At 41.5% G+C, this 10,376-nt stretch overlaps 1 non-coding gene across 1 annotated transcript; it reads left to right on the forward strand.

Moving 5' to 3' along the window:
• The first annotated feature begins 10,060 nt into the window (after positions 1–10,060).
• Positions 10,061–10,167, forward strand: LOC141698978 (small nucleolar RNA R71). Its single transcript, XR_012565472.1, has one exon. It is a non-coding gene; the product is annotated as a small nucleolar RNA R71 (small nucleolar RNA).
• The last annotated feature ends 209 nt before the right edge of the window (positions 10,168–10,376 follow it).

Below are 10,376 nucleotides of genomic sequence, written 5' to 3' on the forward strand. Positions count from 1 at the left end.
AATTATTAATATAAACCAAAAGTTCGAGGACAACAATTGACACAAATGTTAGTAGTTGACCGCATTGGAACACCTGGTATCCCTCTGCAATTACCTTTGTTGCTGTTTTTCCAACCAACCACTTTGCAACACGATCATAGGTAATAAAATTGAAAGCTTCCTTGGAGTCTTCTACGAGCAGAACAATTTTGTACATGTAATAAAAAATAATAAAGATCAGGCCTAAATTCTTGTGTTTTGTAATTAGTGTTAATTATAATTTTAAAACCACAGCCTTTTCTAGGGAACATGGTATTTTTTGTTGAACTTTCAGCACTTATATTTTCTTTCCAGTTAAACTTGTCCCAAGCACTCATTTTTTGGCTGAACACGGTCCTGGTAGTTCCTATCTGTTCAAATTTATTAGGAATGTATTTCTAAATATCACATGGTTGGTGTCTAAGGAATTAATGCGCGATATTAAAGTAACACCGCTAAAATATAAAGTAAGATTCTTAAATACCTTGTGAGGCTGGAAACCAAACTCGAAAAAATGGTGATGAATAGGTTATTATCTTAAATTTATTAAGTATAAGGTGGTAAATCATAGATTTAACGAAAATAGTCTAAATTGCTACCTGATCTGTTAACACCAATCTTTTTCGGTTCTAGAACAATAATAGTAATACTTCTATGTGCTTCCTTTTTTTGGCAGCGCTTGGAGTTTCAATTACCCGTTCATCAATGCGAGTTTTACTACTATCATAATTGTACTTTGGTAAAACTTGCAAACCTTTATCTGCAAAAATAAAATATCAAAAATTTGCGACTGTGTAAAGATTTCCGAGTTTTGTTCTGTGTATTAAAAAGGTACTTGTTTCTGATGTTTGCATACCTGTGTGCACTCCGGAGAAAATTAAAGTTACTGTTAGGAATATGTTGTTAACTTGATGATAAATTAAACGAAACACCTTAGTAGATTTAACTTAGTGTATTTTATAGCACTCGACGGATAATCAAATATGGTCCCGACGGATGATTTAATATAGTCCCAACGGATGACGATTTGACATCCACCGGGTGAGTAGCTGTTAGGGCGAAAACATGCACTAATATTCACGCAAGTATACGCGTTCGCAAGTAATATAGAATACTTTCTAGTTCGTTCTCTCAGAGACTCAGACTAAGTTATTGTCTAATTAAACTCACTCACCAATGTATGACTACTTCTCAATGTTAAGATAATAACACTTAAAATTGTTGATAAAATATTAACTATAATTAACTACTTAATTAACCACTTAACTAACACTTCAATTTATCAATAATAAAACACTCATGAGATCACAACTTCATTATTACTTCCTTCTATAGCCATTGTTATTACCTTTAGCATGTGACAGTGATGACATTAATCGAATAACACGAAACTGATAAAAGCCAACTTTCATTGTACTAATACCATTCTACCAAACATCCACAATTAAGATAGAAGTTGAATAGTCATCAATTATGTTGAGTTCCTATATGTCTACAGAAATTGACAACACAACGATTTAAGCACAAGTTATTCCTTTTGATTACATAGGGCAAATAAAACTGTTAGAATTACCCACTAATCATGCTCAACGTACATGAACCTATGCTAGCATGGCAAGTTCTAAATCTCAAGATCCACCGTCGCTTCACAAGAGATTAACACCCTATCTTATATGTTCGCGACGCACATAAGACGAATACGCACAACCAATACTAGATATCATGCAATCATCACACACTAAAGTATTAAACAATTAACTAGAGAATTCTATAATAAATCCGTTACAACCCCATGATCTAGATTAGCCCATAATAGAACTTATCGCCATCATGGGTTCATATGAAATCATAATAAACAACACAAGAAAATAATAACTAAACTAATTATATTAAAACAGAGTACGTCACAAGAGTAAATAAGTCAAAGCAAGAAAACTAGCATCCAACGTTACAACGAAACAAGAATCACAAGAAAATATGCTTCCTCTTCGCTGCAGTGTGCTAAATCGGTCTTCTTCCTTATCTCCTTCGCTTCTTGCGCAAAACACAATCTAAAACATAATCTCCTTTTTTTTTTGTGAAAACGTCTCAAATCTACTTATATAATAGTCCCATAAAACTCAGATTACATAGAAGTTGGAAGCCAAACAGAAGTAGAAGTCTAAAATAATTTATCCTTTTCCCCGACCCTGCGCGGCCGCTCAGCATTTCTGCGCGGGCGCGCAAGGCTGCTGCGCGGCCGCTCAGCATTGCTGCGCGGGCGCGCAGGACCCTACTGGAAAAAATCCAGGTTTGCTCCGTTTCTTCGCCGTAATCTGCCCGTTCTTTTCCTCTCGCAATGGTGAACACATGCCAAGGCTTATTCTTGATGATTCCTCCTCCGAATTGCAACTAATACCCTGAAATGCATAAACACTAGAAAAATGCATCAAATACACAAAATACTTGATTTCAAGACACCAATTTAAGCCATTTTAAGACGTTCTAAGTGGTATAAAATGCCACTTATCACACCCCCAAACTTAAATCGATGCTTGTCCTCAAGCGTCACAGACTCAAAACAAATAAAAATATGCATGAATGCAATCTATATGAAAATGCAACGATCCCCCTTACTACAATTAACCAACCAAATTGTCACATCTCAACGAATGCAGTAAGACAACTAAAGATCAATAAACTCATGCAAACGGACATACAGCCAGAAACGCGGTGTGTGCAAATGCTTAACAGATATGCTTCGGAACTAGACCAATTACTATGACTAGACTATCTTCAAGGCAATCCTACGATTATACAAAGAATAAAAATTCTAGGCACAAAGTGATATACAACACTACAAGAACTCTGGAGCTTACTACGGAATTGTGCTTTTTATTTACAACTCCAATGCTTATTTGACCGTGCAATGAGTGAGGTCCACAAAAGACTTATACAATGGTATCCATGTAACGAGCGTTAGATTAGCGGATCCCAGACTCTAAAAGCCTTAGGTCACTAGGCACAAAGTCCCCTAAGAACTTAATAACTCGAATACCAAAGAGCCCACTCTTGATCAATTATGCAATTTTTTTTTCTTTTCTGAGCAAGTGCGTTTCGCTCCATCTTGCTCAACCCTAGACTACTCGCATAACATGCGAGCCGGCTACTAGCCACAACTAGCAACAAATTCCATTTTTACTCCATTTTTTTTTTCTTTTTCATGCCTTTACCACTAAGAACCTATTATCAAATTCTAAGCATAATAAATAGATTATCCTCGAAAATAATCAGATCATAACAACAATCTAGCCCTTAAGCATTCTCTAAGACTTAGTGAAAATATAAGTGCTTCTAGCATGCATATCAACCTACACAACTTAATATCACTTTAATGCTATCACTACACTCGCATCAATATCACAATTCAGTCGATAAATCATTGTAAAAGGGATCATGGTATATGCATGAGCTATATGATATGACAAACAAATAAAGCTATATAAAAAAACTATATGGCAAAAATTATGCAACTATATGAACTAACTATCATGAATATGCAGCTATATGACACACACAAAATATTCCTTAACTACCACCCCCAAACTTAAAATCTTCACTGTCCCCAGTGAAGGTAGTAGAAAGGAACACAGGGTATACCTACTCGGAGTCATCATCATCATCACCCTCAGTGGGTGGAGTATCAGGCGGCGGGTATGCAGAGTCCTCACCAAAAACTGGCCACTGGATATCAGCTCCAAGGCCTCGAAAAGCAGTCCCTAACGCAAGAGTGAGCTCCTGAGCAAACCTGCTCTGCGTCTCATACATGGCATCCATCCGCCGTGAAAGCCTCCTATACTGGGCATCACCCATCCCAGCACCCTCCTGAGCTCTCGAAGAACCAGCCTCACCACGCCCTGGCCTAGCCATAGTAGCACCTCGTGCTGGACGTCCTCCTGGAAGACGATAACCCAGCCCATGCTCCTCAGGCTCACCACCGATCCACTCCTACATCCCATTCAGAGTGCCAGAATCTATCGGAGCTGCTGGCAACTGCAACTGCTCATGAGCCGGCCAGTTCACTCCTACTGCTCGGCATAGCTTCGTAACCGTGGATGCATAAGGGATGTTCATATGCTTTGCTCCCCTCAAAAACTTCAGAATTCCTTGGTAGATAAACTCACCAAGGTCCACATAGTATTCCTCATTCAGAATTCCCCACAACAACTGTGCTCTCTCAACTGTGACCTCGTGTGCATGTGAAGAAGGCAAAATATTAGCACATATAAATGCATTCCATGCACGGGCATACCTGTTCATGGCGATCGCCGGAAAGTGACGATACTCATTATTGGCTGGAATGCGGTTCCAAACTGTGCCCGGTCGACAGAGAGTCGCACAAATCAAATCCAAGTCAAAATCCTCAGCAGTCTTTTCATTCCAGTTCTCCTCCTCGGGCTTCCTCTCTCGCTGTCCAATCACACGGCGAATCGCCGCAGGATGATAATCAACCGTCAGCCCACGAACTACAGAAAACCCATTCTTTTCAGCCTTCGCGTTCGCGTAGAACTCGCGAACAACACTCATCGGTACTGCTTCGGGTGACTCACAAAAAGCTATCCACCCATTCTCTGCAATCATGGGCAACAACTCACCATCCCTCCCTGATGGTAAAAACCCCCTCTCCTTCAGAATCGGCTTCCCCAACAGCCTAGTGTACTCCTCCTCCGCAGCTCTGTCAGTTAACCGAGGCCTTGCAGCAGTACCCCTTGATGAATCAGCAGTAGGAACTGTGCTGCTGCTGTCAATAGTGCGTGCTCTCTTGGGTGCCATTGATTTGTGAATAAAAGTGTGTAAGAACTGATTTTTGATGTTTATGAGAGGGTTTAAGTGTAGGAAGTTTGTGGGAGATATGTAGGATAGGTGTATGTATATATAGGGTGTGGAGTAGGTTAAATTAGATTAGGAGTGGGGTTGAGGGATAAAATCATGGGGTAATGGGAAAAGAATTCGTGGGTTTATGTTCTGTGATGGGTTTTTTGTGTTTTTTTTTTTTTTTCTGAACTGCAAAAAATTTTCTGGAACTCGACCCCTGCACGGCCGCTCAGCATTTCTGCGCGGGTGCGCAGCAAGCTGCGCGGCCGCTCAGCATAGCTGCGCGGGCGCGCAGAGGGTCTCTGGAAAATTTTTTTTCAGCCCCTGTTTTCTGATTTTTTTTGTGTTTTTGGATAGGTTATTAACTTCTAAGGGTTCCTGTAACAACAATTCATGGGTTGCCTCCCACGCAGCGCTTCTTTTTCGTCATTAGCTTGACGTTCCGTACCTTTCTCAAGTAGTCAACAAAATGGCACTAACCGCCTCTCGGTTTGCCATGTCCCCATAGTAGTGCTTCAACCGCTGACCGTTAACCTTGAATGCTTGGTCCGAATCATTCTCAAAAATTTCCACCGCTCCATGTGGAAACACAGTTTTGACAATAAAAGGTCCAGACCACCTTGATTTCAACTTCCCAGGAAAAAGTCGGAGCCGAGAGTTGAATAAAAGAACTTGTTGCCCTGGCACAAATAACTTAGGATGTAGCTTCCTATCGTGCCACCTCTTCACCTTTTCCTTATACATTTTGTTATTCTCGTACGCTTGCAGTCGAAATTCATCAAGTTCATTAAGCTGAAGCATTCTTTTCTTACCAGCTACATCTAAATCCAGGTTCAATTTCTTCAATGCCCAGTAGGCCTTATGCTCAAGCTCCGCCGGTAGATGACATCCCTTACCGTACACCAACTGAAACAGTGACATCCCAAGTGGAGTTTTGTATGCTGTTCTGTAAGCCCAAACAGCTTCATCGAGCTTTAAAGACCAATCCTTCCTTGACGGACAAACAACCTTCTCTAGAATGCGCTTTATCTCTCTGTTAGACACTTCCGCTTGACCATTTGTTTGCGGATGATAGGCAATAGCTACTCGATGATTCACATTATAACGCTGCATCATAGAAGTGAACTTACGGTTGCAAAAATGCGATCCTTCATCACTTATGATTACCCGAGGCGTTCCAAACCTTGTGAAAATTTGCTTATGAAGAAAATTTAGCACTGCCTTTGCATCATTTGTCGGTAAAGCTTTAACTTCGACCCATTTTGAGACATAATCGACTACCAGCAAGATGTACTGATTATTGCAAGACGAGATAAAAGGCCCCATGAAATCGATTCCCCATACATCAAAGACCTCGACTTCAAGCATCACATTTAATGGCATCTCATCCTTCCTTGACAAATTTCCCACTCTTTGGCAACGATCACACCTTAAAACAAACTGATGAGCATCCTTGAACAAAGTAGGCCAGAAAAAACCTGCTTGCAGAATACGAGCTGCCGTCTTCTCACCTCCATAGTGTCCACCATAAACCGTGGAATGGCAGTCTCGTAATATCCCCTCCGTCTCACAGAATGGGATACATCTCCTGATGATCTGATCAGCTCCCTGTCTAAACAAATATGGTTCATCCCACATATACCACTTCACCTCATGCAGAAACTTCTTCTTTTGAGCGGATGTCAAATTAAGCGGCATTATATTGCTGACAAGATAGTTTACAATATCTGCAAACCATGGTTCTTCCTCCTGAATTGCAAACAACTGCTCATCCGGAAAAGATTCATTGATTAATGTCCTATCTTGTGAAGTAGAATCGGGATTCTCCAACCTAGAGAGATGGTCAGCTACTTGATTCTCGGTACCTTTTCTATCTTTGATCTCTAACTCAAATTCTTGAAGTAAAAGCACCCAACGAATGAGTCTCGGCTTCGAATCCTTCTTAGAAACCAGATAGCGAATAGCTGCATGATCAGTGAATACTTTCACTTTCGTACCAAGCAGATAAGATCGAAATTTCTCAAAGCCAAAGACTATAGCCAAAAGCTCCTTCTCAGTAGTGGTGTAGTTCAATTGGGCCCCATTTAAAGTCTTACTCGCATAGTAGACCACATGGAAGAGATTTTTCTTGCGCTGTCCCAGAACTGCACCTACCGCATAGTCACTCGCATCACACATCATCTCAAACGGTTCTGTCCAATCTGGTGCTGTAATAACTGGTGCCGTGATCAAACTCTCCTTGAGAGTCTCGAATGCTGCCAAACATTCATCATCAAATTTGAAAGGCACATCTTTCTCAAGTAAATTACACAACGGCTTAGATATCTTTGAAAAGTCCTTGATGAATCGCCGATAAAAACCCGCATGACCGAGAAAACTACGGATTCCTTTCACCGAATTAGGTGGGGGAAGATTTTCAATGACTCCCACCTTGGCCTTGTCCACCTCCAGACCTTTGCTAGAGACCTTATGCCCAAGGATAATGCCTTCACGCACCATAAAATGACATTTCTCCCAATTAAGCACCAAATTAGTTTCCACGCATCTTTTGAGTACGGCGCGCAGATTATTCAAACATTCATCATATGAGTGTCCAAAGACGGAGAAGTCATCCATGAACGCTTCGACGTTATTTTCAATCATGTCAGAGAATATAGCCATCATACATCTCTGAAAGGTGGCCGGGGCGCCACATAACCCAAACGAAACTCTACGAAAAGCAAATGTGCCAAATGGACAAGTGAAGGTAGTCTTTTCCTGATCCTCTGGTGCAATACAAATCTGATTATACCCGGAATAACCATCCAGAAGACAAAAATACTCATGTCCCGCCAATCTGTCAAGCATTTGATCAATGAATGGGAGAGGGAAGTGATCCTTCCTTGTGGCTTTGTTCAATTTTCTATAATCCATGCATACTCTCCATCCTGTAACTGTTCGAGTAGGGATGAGCTCATTCTTTTCATTTGCGACCACAGTGATACCTCATTTCTTAGGTACACATTGCACGGGGCTCACCCACGAGCTGTCAGAAATAGGATAAATGATGCCTGCATCTAGCCATTTCAGAATTTCTTTCTTCACCACCTCCTTCATGATCGGGTTCAGTCTTCGCTGCTGTTCCACAGTTGGCTTACTACCTTCCTCTAACAGAATTTTATGCATACAATATGAAGGACTTATCCCCTTGATGTCTGCTATGGTCCATCCTATAGCCAATTTGAATTCTCTCAAAATCCTTAAGAGCTTGTCTTCCTCACTACCTGAAAGGTCAGCTGAAATAATAACAGGTAACGTAGATGAATCACCTAAAAAAGCATACCTCAAGTGTTCAGGTAATGGTTTGAGCTCCAAGGTAGGTGCTTCCTCTATTGATGGTTTGAGCTTCCCTTCAGCATTCTTAAGGTCAGAAGTACCAAGAGATTCAAATGGTATGTCGAGCTTTCGCTTCCATGGAGAAGCGTTCAGATATTGTAATTGCTCGTTGCTATCTTCATCATCGCTGTCAAAATCCCCCACTAAGGCCTTTTCCAATGCATCAGACATTAGCATGTGATCGAGTTCCGAAGTAACTGCGGAATCAATCACATCCACTTTTAAACACTCCTCATCTTCTGTAGGGAATTTCATTGCCTTGAATACGTTGAAGGTCACATCCTGATCTTGGACCCGCATAGTAAGTTCCCCTTTTTGCACATCTATCAAGGTACGGCCAGTAGCCAAGAAAGGCCTCCCCAAGATTATGGAAATCTTCTTATCTTCCTCAAAATCCAGAATAACAAAATCTGCAGGAAAGAAGAGCTTATCCACCTTGACGAGCACATCCTCAACTATGCCCCTTGGGTAAGTAATGGAACGGTCATCCAATTGTAGCGACATGTATGTGGGTTTTGGATCAGGCAGATCCAGCTTTTTAAAGATCGACAACGGCATCAGATTAATGCTTGCTCCCAAATCACAAAGGCACTTGTCAAAAGTTAGATTGCCAATGGTGCAAGGAATGGTGAAGCTTCCTGGATCTTTCAGTTTTGGTGGTAACTTTTGCTGCAGAACAGCGCTGCATTCTTCCGTGAGAGCAACGGTTTCAAGGTCATCCAGTTTCACCTTCCTTGAAAGAATAGTCTTCATAAACTTCGCATAACTAGGCATTTGTTCCAGAGCCTCAGCGAAAGGTATATTGATGTGAAGTTTCTTGAACACCTCCAGAAACTTCCCGAACTGTCTATCCAGCTTTTGTTGCTGCAATCTCTTAGGAAAAGGTGGTGGAGGATAGAGCTGTTTCTCCCCTGTATTAGCCTCAGGCAGAGTGTGTTCAACAGTAGTCTTCCTTGGTTCCGCCGCTTTCTCCTTTTGCTTAGATTCTTCATCTCTAACTTCAGCTTCGACTTCTTTTGCCTTTTCAGCATCAGCTACTTTTCCAGACCTTAAGGTAATAGCCTTGACTTGCTCTTTAGCTTCCTTCCTGTCTGGTACTTCCGTGTCACTGGGAAGAGTGCCAGGTTGACGATTGAGCACTGCATTGGCTAATTGACCGATTTGATTTTCTAAGGTCTTGATAGAAACTGCCTGACTCTTACATAACAGCTTAAGTTCCTCAAAATCAGCACTAGTAGGTGCAGCTGCACTTCCCTGTTGAGGATATGATTGCCTTATAGCATACTGCTGTGGTTGCTGGAATCCAGGTGGGTTAAACTGTTTACTTACTCCTTGCTGATATGGTGGCTGAATAGCATTCTGATTATTTCCCCAGCTGAAATTTGGATGATTTCTGTTGTTAGGATGATAGGTCGCTGGCACAGGCTGCTGTTGTCGCTGATAATTATTCACATACTGAACAGATTCGTTGACAAGAGAACACTGATCCGTAGCATGAGAACCTGCACAAAGCTCACAAACCATAGCTATTTGATTAACTCCATACGTAGCCAGAGAATCAACCTTCATTGATAGCGCTTGGAGCTGGGCTGCAATAGCGGTGGCTGCATCAACTTCCAGAATACCAGCGACCTTGCCTGACGTCATCTTCTAAGTTGGGTTTTGATGCTCGTTTGCAGCCATTGTCTCTATAAGATTATACGCCTCAGTATAGCTTTTAGCCCATAAGGCTCCTCCCGCTGCTGCATCGAGCATGGGCCGAGATTGGGCCCCCAAACCATTATAAAAACCAGTGATTACCATCCAATCTGGCATTCCATGATGTGGACATTTTCTCAACATTTCCTTGTAGCATTCCCAAGCCTCGCACATAGATTCTGTAGGTTGCTGCGCAAACTGAGTAAGAGCACTCCTCATAGCAGCAGTCTTTGCCATTGGATAAAACTTCACCAGAAACTTTTGCGCAAGATCTTGCCACGTAGTGATGGACCCAGCTGGTTCAGAATGTAACCAGTCTTTAGCCTTATCCCTCAGTGAGAATGGGAAAAGCCTCAACTTGATAGCTTCATCAGTCACGCCATTATACTTAAAAGTGCTGCAGATCTCGACAAAATTCCTTATGTGCATGT

Source organism: Apium graveolens, chromosome 11, assembly GCF_009905375.1.
Source record: "Apium graveolens cultivar Ventura chromosome 11, ASM990537v1, whole genome shotgun sequence".
Lineage (NCBI taxonomy): Eukaryota > Viridiplantae > Streptophyta > Magnoliopsida > Apiales > Apiaceae > Apium > Apium graveolens.